This window comes from Eptatretus burgeri, chromosome 7 (genome assembly GCF_056783735.1).
Source record: "Eptatretus burgeri isolate ZD-2024b chromosome 7, Ebu_testis_v1, whole genome shotgun sequence".
Classification (NCBI taxonomy): domain Eukaryota; kingdom Metazoa; phylum Chordata; class Myxini; order Myxiniformes; family Myxinidae; genus Eptatretus; species Eptatretus burgeri.
Window position 1 is genome coordinate 12,278,045 of NC_140967.1, and position 14,431 is coordinate 12,292,475.

At 40.4% G+C, this 14,431-nt stretch overlaps 1 long non-coding RNA gene across 4 annotated transcripts in view; it reads right to left on the reverse strand.

The window, feature by feature from the left end:
* LOC147022684 (uncharacterized) overlaps nt 1-2,453 on the reverse strand; it is a 42,852-nt gene extending 40,399 nt beyond the window's left edge. For all 4 annotated transcript variants that reach the window (XR_015059854.1, XR_015059852.1, XR_015059855.1 and 1 more), the window contains exon 1: nt 192-2,453. This is a non-coding gene — a long non-coding RNA (uncharacterized LOC147022684). The remainder of the gene's footprint in view (nt 1-191) is intronic.
* Between the last annotated feature and the right edge of the window lie 11,978 nt (nt 2,454-14,431).

The window sequence follows — 14,431 nt, forward strand, 5'->3', positions numbered from 1 at the left end:
AATTTCACCAAATTATGGCTTCCATCAAGACTCAGAGGCTAGAAATCTGTGATGGGAACTTAAATATGACTCGTCATCATTTACAAACACTTTTAAATACCGTACTATGGCAGTACATACAATTTGGCATAAAAATATCCTGTCCATACTACCACCTACAAAACACATCAACCATAGAAGAAGCCATGCACCTGACAATTTCCACCATGTTCTCTGCAGCAACGGTTTTGGTCTGATGGAGCCCAAAATCTTCAGTCATGACACGATTCTAAACTTGCTTCAATTGCCCTCATCAGGTGATCGGCACCATCTGTGGAGAGCGGCCTGAGGAACACTGTTGCGGCAAAATGCGGATCAAAACTATGATGAAAGGATAAGCGAGGATGGAGTCTGTAGGATGCGAGAAGACAAATATCACATATCCAACAAAAACAAGGTAAAATCTATCTAAAGCATAGGTTAGAACTAGAGTGGCACTTGGTAAAACACATACTTACACCAGGCTGAACAATTTGCATTTTATTTGTATACCAGACGACCAGTGAAACCGTTGTGACAGTGGTTGATGAAAAAATCATTTCAAGAAAGAAAAGATAGCTTCAGCGAACTATACCGCTGAGGTTTGCATTGATCAAATACTCCCAAAGAGTACTTGACTTAACTGCACACCGCAGGAGAATGGCGAGTAAGGTGGGCTGAACATTTTTGTGCTATCGTGTACCGTTTTGGCTGTATTTCGGGTACATACATACATGCATACAAGTTGAGAGTTTGAGTAATATATAGATGAGAGCAAACTTATGCACCCAGATGGAGAATTGAACTCAGGTCCTCTCGTGAACTGTACCAGTGTTCTGCCATCTTAGCTATCTGGGTGGCCCACCAGCTGAGCAAGCAATTCTCTCACATATAGAATTGCCACTCTCCACCGCTGCTTCCAAGACACTCACTGCAACCATAGGAGTAGCAACCCCCTGTCCACGAGAGTTTACATTTTGTATCCCACTGATAGGCAGGCCAGATCTGCATCCAAACCTGAACCAAAATCTAATCGGCTTGTTCTTGTGACCAACTCAACTCATCCACCAAGTTTTGTCATAATCCGTCAACAACTTTTTCATATATCGTGCTATATATCATTTTGGCCGCATCTCACAATGGCGAAGGAAGAATCACTTTAAAAAAAAATTAAAATTCTCGTATCCAGATCTGAATCTTCACCAACATCTCATCAATTGTCCTTGTCATACAGACATACACGCAACCTGTCCACCAAGTCTTGTCCGAAACCATCCATAACGACTTTTTGAGATATCCTGCTTGCATCACAGACAGACAGACAGACAGACAAACAGGTAGAAACATAACCGCCGTCCTCCTTCGGTGGTGGAGGAAATAATAAAACCCCCAAAAAAATATACAAAACATAAAACGTACAGCATGTACCCAAGCAATCTATGACTCGTTGAGTCATCAGGGTAGGGCAGAGTACACGATGCTTCTTGTGTGTGCTTCTGTGGCATGACACAAAGCTTCCAAAACAGCAATTAATGGGATTAAAAGGGACAGAATTTACTGATACCAGGAAACCTGCCTGTATTCAAATTATGGTGATAATTATGACAGATGATGAGCATTACAAGTAATATTACATTCATACCAAAGATTACATGCACCCGCTTCATGTATGATAAGTATTGCGTAGGAGAGCGGTCGTGGCTGCGTGTATATTCTCAGAACAGCAAAGCTGTCAGCCCGTGGAGGCTTGTGTTATCTACAAAAAACAGCCATTTTAGGTCTCACTTACTGATAAAAAAACGCCAGAGTAAAACACAATCCAACAGAATAACAGAAAAATCATTATATTAAGAACTTCCTTCTTCTAATCTCACTGTATTCCATTTATTCCCCAAAGTCCAGAGTGGCGTGATAGACCTGTCAGATTCGTCGGAGGCGAAGGAAAGATTACATTTATTGGTTCAATCATAGCACGGTAGCAGGCAGCCTAATGAATGCAGGGGTGGTGGGGGGATTTCAGGGAAAGGCAGAACCCGCCAGGCTCGCCTCAAATCGGCTAACTGTTACAAAGCAAATCCTGTCTCAAAGCTTAGCTGTGGACTAAGCTGCCCCAAGGGCAAAGCCCTGGCCAGTGCAATTTATTCCCGGAAGGTGAGCGAGGTCGGCCATTACAAGGCCTTGTCCTCCGATTGCCTTCCCAAACACTTGTGCTACATGGCTGGCTGACCCTCTGTGACACTGCTCGGTGTGCGGCTACGCAGCAATTTTGCCGTTATCGCTTTGTTGACCGTGGACACTTTTCCTCCAATGTGGCGTCTCCCTACAGCCTTAGCCCTGGCCCTGGCTAACAAGGGTGGGTGGTCTCGCTTAGCATTTGAAGCGGCTTTCGAAGAAAGAGCCGGATGCATAAGGTCAGGGGATGAAAAATGAAAAAGGGTCCTCCAACACGCATTAACGAGGTAGGAAAAGGGAATTGGGGGTGGGGTGGAGGGTTAGGGGGAGAAGTCAGAGGATGGGAGGCGAAATGGGGTTGGGGGACCATGCAATCTCCATACAGACCACTCCCAAATCCAGCACCAGTTGCAAACACGAACAGACCGATGTTTGAATGCTCGTGCCGAGTCTCCATTGTGCGATGGCTGTGCAAGGCAGTGACAGGAATAGGTGGGTTAAAGTGTCAAGGTGCACCTAAAAGCATTTCTCCACACTCATCATCTTGTAACCACTTCTCCTTTCATCTGCTCTTATTACTGGCAGGCCATTATTGGATTCAGACCTTATTTATAAAGCACACGGACATTAGATCGAAAAGCAGTGCACCTGTCGCACAGGTACCACACGACACTGTAATCACCCCTCATGGCTTTCACTGCGGAATGGAACAGGATACGTAGGACTGCGGAACCCGGCATCGCAAACTTCGGCATTTTGGGAAGTCAGAAAGAGAGCCGGTATTCTCAATTTGAAAATTTTTGATCAAGTGCCACTTCATGCTCAATTTCTTGGAAGGGAAGGTTAAAAAGAAAAAAAAATAAAGCATGGGAAGAAGGAATCAGTCAAAGCTGGGAATCAATTTCCATCAGACGGATAAATTGCTGTCGTTAATGTATAAAACCACAAAATTACAGTTACATTATCCCAAGTATGACCAATCGCTTTCTCTTTATTTATTTATTTATTTATTTATTTATTTTAATACGCCTGCCGATGCCTCCAAAGAGCACAACCCGAGCTCACAAATGCCGGACAACTAATTTTCCTGCCAATTAACTCGGAACGAACTCGATGCGACACAAAACAGGAGAGGACGATGCAATAGAATTGCACAGAAATAATAACAACCCGATTGGCAAAAACATTTTAATTACACAAGTTTTGACGGAATTCACAGAAACAAGTTCAAATGCCATAGCATCTACCAAAGAGCATGGGGTCATGGTGAATGGCATAACACGTCACAATGACAGAACAAAGAAAATTAAAATCTGCACGACAGTTCATTCACGAGCAATGCTTCCTGTGACGTGAAGTTTCAAATTATAATAATATTTCAGCAAGGGCAGTTCTGCTTACGTTATATGATTGCCGGAAGACCTTTCTTCCATCCCAAATAAAGCCAAATCTGATTTGCATGATAAAATAAAATTTTGCCATTGTGCTTTGTGAAGATTCGTTCAGCCAGGCTTTTTATAAGCCTGTTGACGCGTTCCAAAAGGCAAAGCATCAACAGCACTGGGAATCGAAGCAAAAGCAATTTTGTCTAAAGAATCAGACACAGTCAACCTTTGGTGTCAAGAACAGGACAAGGAACACACGAGTCAGTGCAAACTTTCCGACAATCCAAGGTCAGCAGATAAAAAGTGTGTTGTGCAAGCTATTAGCACAGTCTGACAATAACTCAGTAATATATATATATATATATATATATATATATATATATATATATATATATATATATATATATATATATATATATGTCAAAAACATGTAGTGTGACAAGCACTCCCCCGATCCCCATTGGACATAGTCCTACACAAAATCGTCACCTCCCAACCAGAGGCCTCAGCCTGGCAATTCTGTCAAACAGACAAATATTATATGATAAACATCAGTTAAACATCAAATGGAACTGCCGATCCAGATTTCAGGCTTGTGTGCCATTATTAAGATGGCATACCAATAAATATGTAAAGGCCCGGTCACACCTTGACGTTTCGCCAGCGATGGCAACGTATTAAAATGTATGTAAAACGCTGGCTTACGTTGAACTTTTGATGTTTTTTTTTTAAAGATTCGGACGTATTCATAGCGACTTGGTCTTATGTATAACGCATTAGTAACGGACACAGAACGTTTCGTTGTGTTATAGATAACTTATACCAACGAATGCTGAACCTGTTGTCGGCCTACACAACCGATGCCCAACGATAGTCTAACTTAGGCATAGCGCGTTGCACGCATCGCCGACGATGTCGTGACGTAGCCTATTAAAAGGCTGACGCACAACGATTTGAATCATAACTGCCGTAGAAATGGAAGTGTCAACATCGCAGTCACACCATGGCGATCTTGCCAGCGTATGCCGACCTAAGAAAAATGTGTCTAAAACGTTGGGGCACGTCAAATACGGTATGAGTAAGTTTGGTATACGTGAGTAGAACGCTAAAGTACGCTATCATACGTCGTAGTAAGTAGAGTACGTCAAGAAATTTTAAACATGTTCAAAATTTTACGACATACTTGCCGTATGACACACGTTCCGCATGCGATGGGGATAAGTTGTACACACGATATGCGGATGCTTACACACGTCCACAAAGGCTACTTAAAAGCTACTCATAAGTCGAAACACGTCGCGGTAATGTAATTTTTACGTGAAACTTATTTCTAACTTATGTTTGACGTGCTTTGAACCAATTCTTTACGTAGTCCCAACACGCATTGACGTATTCCAATGACGTCTTCCGGTCGACAAAAAAAATAAACGAACGTGTTTCTAACTTACAACTGCCATATAAAGACGTGTTCCCAGCAGTTTTGGGAATTGGTATATAAAAATGCTGCTCATAAAAGGGGAACCCAACAGTGTTTTCGAGTCCTTTTTGAGTCGATGTCCATGTCAGCAGTCACAGTATCAGTATCAGTATCAGTATTAGTATTTGCAGTAGTTTGTTCATGTTGGCAGTAGTAGGTGAGTGTGACGGGGAGGGTGTGGGTTATGATGGATCCTCCTTGCGTCTGCGTGTCCACGGGTAGGAGACATCTTTGCACCATTGTTCGAAGTTCTTTGCGGCTAATTTTTTATGGGGCTTTTTCAACAATGAGCTATAGCTTGTTTTTACGATTTAGGTCTATTCATAACGGGTTGGACAAATGCACAATGAACTAATAATGTGCATAGAGTGCTTCGATAACTTATAGACATGGTATACCAACGAATAATTTTCGTGTAGCCGGCATTCACAAACTATGCCCAACGATAGCCTAACTTATCCATATCGTGCGACAGTTTATCTTTGCCGGTGGCGTGGGGTTTGCTATTCATAGGCTGCCACTCAACGATTTAAATGGCTGCATCTCCACTATTGAAAGTAGACGCTTGCGCTCAACAATTGGATTTTTTTTTTACACTCAACGACTTTTAAACGGTACCACTCAGCTATTTTCATTGTTTACAATGAACGATTTAAATTGCTGTCACTCGCCTTTGTTTTTTGACGCTGGGGTTTGGAAATTTGAAGCGTTTCTTCTGAACGTGTTAAAACGCTCAAACTCGACTATTTTAAAGACGCTGCCGATGGACAATTGGAATCATAGCCAAGCTAGACATCGAAGTGTGAACATCCTCGTCATGCCGAAGAAAAGTTTGAAGTATGCTGCAAATAAGTGTCCTGGCCGTGGCCGTGGACGCTGACGCAAGGACGATCCATTATACCGACGTCTTTCAGCCTATGAGTAACTTAAAAGTAACGTCTGTCGACGTGTGGCAACGATCGCGTAACGTGCCAACAACACGTTAATCATAGGTTAGAAATAAGTTTCGGGTACGCTAAACATTACCTCAGCGTGTCTCAACTTATGACTAACTTACAAGTAGCATGTGTTGACGTCTGTCAACGATCGCAGACCATGCATACAACATGTGGCCAGCGTAGCGGAACGTGTGATTCATACGCCGGCATACGTCGTGAAATTTCAAGCATGCAAAAATTTGAGGACAACCGAAAAGTACAACGTTTAAAGCCAGCGTACAACGACGTATGGCAGTGTTTTTCAGCGTGCGCTCAATGTAATCAAAACTTACCCATAACGTATTCAACGTGTGCCAGCGTTTTAGAAAAAAAATTCAAAAATCGGCATACGTTGGCTAAAACGTCAAGGTGTGACTGGGCCTTAATCAATGATGACCACATTCATCGTTTAAACATCAGTTTAAACATCCTGACTGTTATGGTGAGTATTAACGTGGATATATATATATATATATATATATATATATATACATATATATATATATATATATATATATACATATATATATATATATATATATATATACATATATATATATACATATATATATACATATATATATATATATATATACATATATATATATATACATATATATATATATATATATACATATATATATATATATATATATATATATATATATATATATATATATATATACATATATATATATATATACATATATACATATATATATATATATATATATATACATATATATACATATATATACATATATATATATATACATATATATACATATATATACATATATATACATATATACATATATATATATATATACATATACATATATACATAAATATACATATATATACATATATACATATATACATATATATATATATATATATACATATATACATATATATATATATATATATATATATATATATATATATATATATATATATATATATATATATATATATATATATGAGAGGCAGATGAGGGAGGTACCCACACCAAGCTAAGAAAATGTGCAAGCATACCCCACTAGTCTAATACATAAACCTCTTTCGAACCACTGGCTCACTGACTGAATTGTTGACTCACTTCGGTTAGGTTAGGTGTGGAAGCATGCACCAGAGCAGTGCGACCCTGCATCCACTTTCCGTCGGTACTCCAGGGGCCTCCATCTGGCCATCCCCCAGGCAGATGCCTGGCACATCTTCATCTCCTTGAGATGCCGATCAACCTGCAGCAACCACAAGGCACACGGTCGTCATGTTGGCCTTCTTCACTCACAAGGCTGACTCGCTGTGAGAATCTGGTGAGCTGGATCAGCGTCAGGAAGTCGAGTCATATCTCCATACAGCCATAGGTGTCACTCACGGATTATACAGGTAGCAAATCTCATTTTAGTCCCCCTCAGGAACCGCTTGTCGGCCACAAAGTCCCACAAGCGAGAGCCAAGGATTCTCCGAAGATACCTGTTACCAAAGGACTTCAATCTACATCGAAGATCCTTTGTCAGAGTCCAAGTCTCACTTCCATGGAGCAAGACTGGAAGCACCAATGAGCTGAAGACTCGGATTTTACTCCCACTGCCTAGGTACTGTCAGTGAGTGCCACACCCCATGATCCAGTAAATCCATGACTCCCCAGGGCCGACACAGACATATATTGACCTCCGGCTCACAACCTGCGGAGAAATGAATATCACTGCCAAAGTAAGTGAATCTCTCGGTGACCTCAACATCCTCATCACAAACAGGTACAGACAAGGTCGCAGCATCCAACATGTCATTGAAAGCTTGTATCTTAGTTTTGACTCAAGAATCTCATAATCCCAGCAGCTCTGACTCCTCAATCAGTGCCACAAGGGCCCCCATAAGGATATCCAGCATCTCTGCAAAGATGACTCACTCATCTGCAAAATCAAGGTCAGAGATCCTGACATTCCCAAACGATCCACCACAGCTTGATCTCTCTGATATCCTCCCCATAATCCAGTCCATGCAAGCAATGAAAAGTGTGGGGTCTAATACACCCCTGACAAACTCCAGGAACAACTGGAAGTAAGTCGGAGATGGGACCACCACATCTCACAGCACTCTCTATACCAGAGTCTTCTTCTTCTTCTTCTTTCAGCTGCTCCCGTTTGGGGTCGCCACAGCTGATCATCCGTTAGGATCCGCATTATGATTTGGCACAGGTTTTACGCCGGATGCCCTTCCTGACGCAACCCTGGTCGCCTCTTATGACACAGGGATATGGTACACCTATTTTAACCGGGGCATACACCGGGCCCAGTATACTGGTACTCACTTCGCCGACCTCGGAAGGATGACAGGCTGAGTCAACCTCCTGGTGTATTAATTCAGTGGCCCAACGGGGCTTGAACTCAGGACCTTTTGGATCCCAAGCCGTTGCCCGAACCACTGCGCCAACACCAAGCTACTCTCTCCACCAGAGTATAGTTCAGAAATCAGATCGATAAAATTTGGTGGCACCCCACAGAGATCAAGAATCCTCCAGATGGCATCCTGATGCTTTGTGGAGATCAACATTGGCTGCGAGCAGCCCCCGTTATAACTCTTGTCTGCATTTGGTGAGGACTCGAACAGCAATGATACGGTCAATCGTTGAGTTATTTGGTGTAAAGCCACACTGCTGTGGATGCTGGTGCTCAGGCAGATGGTGGTGAACCCTATGAAGTATTATCCTTGCAATGACCTGCCCGGCACTGAGAGCAGCCTTACCCCTTGGTAGTTGTTGCAGTCCTGGCGATCAACCTTCCCTTTCCAGAGAGGGACATCAAGGCCCCTTTTCCAGTCAGATGGAACCATGCCTGTGCTCCATACGGAGCACAAAACTACATGCAATGATACCAGTACAGCATTTCCACCAACCTTGAGAAGTTCAGCATGGATGGCACAGAACCATGGGGCTTTACTTTTTCATCTAGTTCACCGCATCCTGTGTTTCCACAACGAAGGTGGTTCACTGGTGATTGGAGGGTCAGCAGTTGAGATAGTAGCACCTCTGACATCCAACTCGACAGGTGATGGATCAGCCTGGTACAGCTGCTCAAATTAACCGGCCCAGCAGGCCTTCACTTTGGACTCCTCTGTCAAGAGCCCACCACCCTCTGCTCGAACAGGAGCACACTGATGGAAAGACTTTGAGGAATGCAACACACAAATTACTCTGTAAGCAGGAGGAGAATCACTCATCCACAGGTGATGCTCTACCCCCTCACAGATTCATCACACATAGGCCTCCTTGTCCACCCTTAGTGCACGAACAGTTTTAAGCCTCAGCTCCCTGAACAGCTCAGCACTGCCATTCAGCCTGGCTCTGCGACTCTGGTCAATGTTATCCAGTGTACCTTGAGAGACAAAATTCTTCTTCGCCCCACGGTGAGTTCCAAGACTTCCACCGGCAAAATCAAGGACAGTGGTCGTGAAGGCACTCCACAACTCTTGAGGATCCCCTAAAGCACCAGACACCCCAAATCTCCACTCAGCCTGTTTGGAAACTCCTCAGCTACCCTCTCATCCTTGAGCTTGCCAAAATCCAGCTTATGCTGGCATGGTAGCATTCTCCTGGATTTGAGCTGCAATCTCAGAGATGCCACAACAAGCCTGTGGTTAGTATTAAGGAACTCAGCACTCCAGTAGACCCTGCAGTTCTGAATCATCCTCCAGCAACCATCAACGAGCACATGGTCAATCTGCTTTGCCACACCACCAGCGTTGGAATGCCAAGTCCAGCAGTGAGGCGGTGGGGTGCTGAAACCATGATCCAGCCACCCTATGTGCACAACTTCTTGCAAAGTGAGGTCAAGGAACTGTGACCGAGCCATGTTTCATAGCCATCCCTTTCAATGCTAGATGATGCATTTAAATCTCCCAAGGCTAGAAGAGTATCTCATCTGGGGCACTGATGAACCATGGACTTAAAATTCCTGCTTCACAGTGAGATCACTCACCTCAGTCGGAGCACACACACACACGTGTATATATAAATATATATATATATATATATAAATATATATATAAATATATATATATAAATATATATATATAAATATATATATAAATATATATATATATAAATATATATATAAATATAAATATATAAATATAAATATATATATAAATATATATATAAATATATATATAAATATAAATATATATATATAAATATATATATATAAATATATAAATATATATATATAAATATATATATAAATATATATATAAATATATATATAAATATATATATATATATATATATATATATATATATATATATATTTAAATATATATATATATATATATATATATATATATATATAAATATATATATATATATATATATATATAAATATATATATACTAGCAGGGATTCCCGTGCTACCGCACAGGAATACCATGGATGACGGCGGGTCTGAAGGAGTATATGTCACAGTTAATTGTAAAATTGTAGAGGCCACCACCATTATTTTTTTTTTTCATCACCACTATAATATTATATTTTCCCCGCCATGTTTTATATGCAGAAGACTCGAGTTCAAAAATGTGAAGATTTATTGCCGCATCAGATAAAAAACCATCATGCCGCAAAATGTGAGGCTGGTTTCATGTCATCATTTGCGACTTAATTTATACGTCGGGCATAACCCAGCCTGGCCCAGCGTATTTGATTTATTTACGTCCGTTATCCTGATAAAAAAATTATGTTATATTATGTATACGAAGTTACAACGTACCTACGCCCATAACCATTCTATAAAATATCTACATAGCCCATAACCATTTAATTATAAAATATTATACACATACGCCATACGGCATCACCATTCTATTTATATCTGTAATATGTATATATACAAACCACCACCACCATTTTTTTATTTCCCACGACCATTTTTATTTTTCACCAGCAACATGTATTTCCTTCATCGCACATCCTATTCCCGTTTATGAAATAACTGAAGTAGCTCAATAATTTTAGTGGAGTGCTCGAGGATAAACAATATTTGATGTCTTCCCCTCTGGGGCCAATATGTATAAAGCCTCCGATGATCCCACTCTGGAGCATCCCACATATGGCTGACCATGGGAAAAGCAAGGAGTGGATAATTCCAGCCCTGCTACTTTCAATGACTGTCCTTGTGCCTTATTGATAGACACCGCAAAGCACAGGCATACAGGAAATTGTAGTCTCTTAAATTCAATCGTTGAATTTGATGGAATGAGTGGAATTCGCGGAATGAATACATCTTCTCCTTTTGCACACCCTGTCATGATGGTGGCCTCAATTACATGTGGTAGTCGTCTTTTCACAACCAGTTTAGTTCCGTTGCAAAGTTTTGGTGCATCTAGATTACATAATAACATAATAGGGCATCCAACTTTTAACGACAGATTGTACGGAGGCAATCCTGGTAATTCCAATGAGTTTAGAAATTCGGTGGGATAATGTATGGCTTGCTCAGTGTCCAGTGTGGTGTCAATAGACTTGTGACTATGTTGTTCGCCTGGAACTACTTGTAATAACTGATGGTTTATTACACGGACTGTTTCATTAAGTGGAGCCAGGATTGTTCTTTCACAGAGCCACTTTATGTTTTTGTAATTAGTCGCTAAATTGGGATACACATGAGCCTCTAATTCTTCCATAGATGAAACTATTGTACCACAGTCATCGGAAATAGATATTACATCATTTGTGTTTGGGATTTCACCATTTCCAAGTTTGAGAAGTAATTGTGCGAAATTGCCAGCATCTAAATCACCATATAATTTGACCCTCATATTTGTTGTTAGATGGATAGTTTGTACGAATGTCCAGAGGTATGAAGATTTTATACTGGCTTTCATTTCATCAGCTGGAGTGCCACGGGGTACTACAGGTAAAGTTTGTCTGAAATCGCCAGAAATAACCAGCGTAACTCCACCTATAGGCAGGTCTACTCCTCTTAAATCTCGCATAGTTCTATCTAATGCTTCAAATGCATCCTTAGGCGACATCGTACCTTCATCCCAAACTATGAGGTCGCAATTCTTCAGCACTTTTGCTGCTTCAGTTTGTTTGCCAATGCCACAAACCGGATGTTCCATTGTAGCTAAGTCGAGAGGCAATTTGAAAGCAGAATGTGCTGTGCGGCCACCTGAAAGTAGTGTTGCGGCTATACCGGATGAAGCAACAGCTAATGCGATCTTTTTCTGGCTCCTCATCTTAGCAAGCAAAAGGTTGAGGACAAATGTTTTGCCAGTACCACCCGGGGCATCCAAGAAAAATATCACACCACTTCCCTCTTGAACCGCTTCAGAAATCAGTTGATATGCATTACTCTGATCCTGTACCAGAAGCGGCTCATTGTCAGAAACAAACTTTGCGAGACTATCTGTGTTGTAGTTTGTTTCACGGAACCATTCTCTACTGATGGTTGCGCTTTCAGACCTATTAGAAGAGGGAAGTCCCCACTTAGTTAAATCTTTCCCGCTCATGTATAATACCAAATCTTCAATGTATATCAGAGCCTCATTGAACATATCTGGTGTGTACTGGATACGGTATAATATACACACGGTAATTTTTGCATAGGCCTATACACTATAAATAAAGGTTGGTCGACTTACGACCAAATCGACTTACGATTGGTCGGTCAGAACCGATCGTGGTCGTAAGTCAACGACTACCTGTATGTACAATAAAATATGACTTGTGTTAATCATGCATTAAAAGAGGCGTTTGTTGATGTGAATAGGGCCTATGATAAGTGTGTCGAATGCATAAGTCATAATTCGGAAACGGGATTTCGAAATTAACTGTAGCACTATTTTTTCATTCTATTGCAAATGGCATTGGCCCCATGTCAATCGGCTGAACTTGAAAAATTAACGTTACGAAAAGTGTGTCGAATGCATGTCATAATTCGGAAACCGGGAAGACGGAAGTCATTGTCTTCAATTGACTGTCGTATTAATTTCTCATTCTCTAGAAAATTCCATTGGTCCCATGTCAATCGGATGAACTTGAAAAATTAACATTACGCAATCAGGTGATGACGTCATAATTCGGAAACCGGGAAGTCGGAAGTCATTGTCTTCAATTGACTGTAGCATTATTTTACCGTTCTATTGCAAATGGCGTTGGCCCCATGTCAATCGGCTAAACTTGAAAAATTAACGTTACGAAATCAGGTGATGACGTCATAATTCGGAAACCGGAAGTCGGAAGTACAATTCTTTTGCATCGGGACACTCCCGGGTACATGTTCTGTCAGCATGTGAAGTTTGGTGAGGATCAGTCCAGTACTTTTCGCATGCATAGGTCACAGACAAACACACACACACACACACACACAGACACACTTTCAAATATATATATATATATATATATATATATATATATATATATATATATATATATATATATATATATATATATATATATATATATATATATATATATATATATATATATAGATCAAGAACAGCAATTAATATACTGTAAATTTTCTTTTGGCTCATGTTGTTTTCGTCAAGTTCAGTTGAAGTACAAAGCGCATGCAGACGAGCTTTGTATTTTCGGATGCTTTCTCATTTAAAATGGTTTATTACCTCCGCCACCGAAGGTGAAGGAGGTTATGTTTTCACCCCTTTCTGACTGTTTGTCAGTTTGTCTGTGTACAGGATATCTCAAAAAGTTGGACACGAATCTGGATGAAATTTTGTGGACAGGTTGTGGATTGTGTGACACGGACGAACTGATTCGATTTTGGTGAAGATCCGGATCCGGATCCGGATGTGAATACTAGAATTTTTAAGTGATTCTTCACCATTTAGAGATCGGGCTAAACTAATACATAGCATGATATCTCAAAAAGTTGTGTATGGATTCAGGCGAAACTTGGTGGACCGGTTTTGTGTTTCGAAAGAACGAATTGATTTGATTTTGGTGAAGATCCGAATCCGGATCTGGATACGAAAATTATTTAATTTTTTAATGATTCTTCACAATTGAGAAATAGGGCCAAAAACGATATCGTACTGTATAGCATGATATTTCAAAAATGTATTGTGTCCGATATCTTCTCATGGATCAGGCATTATAAGGCAGAGGTATGTGCTCCACCGAGTGCTCTTATAGTCGATAATATTTTGAGCATTGTTCTTGTATTTAATGAATTCCATTTGGCATCATATTGTGGCATTTAACAACACTTGTTTTAATCTGCAATTGCAGCTCACTGCATGAACAGATGTCTGACTCGTTTTTTCAATCCATTGATAACTTCTAATTCAACACACTGTTCAAGCATAATTCAAGCAGATCAAGCATAATCGATATGTCCTGTCAAAGCTCTGCATTTAAAATATTTTTCTAGATTTTTTAA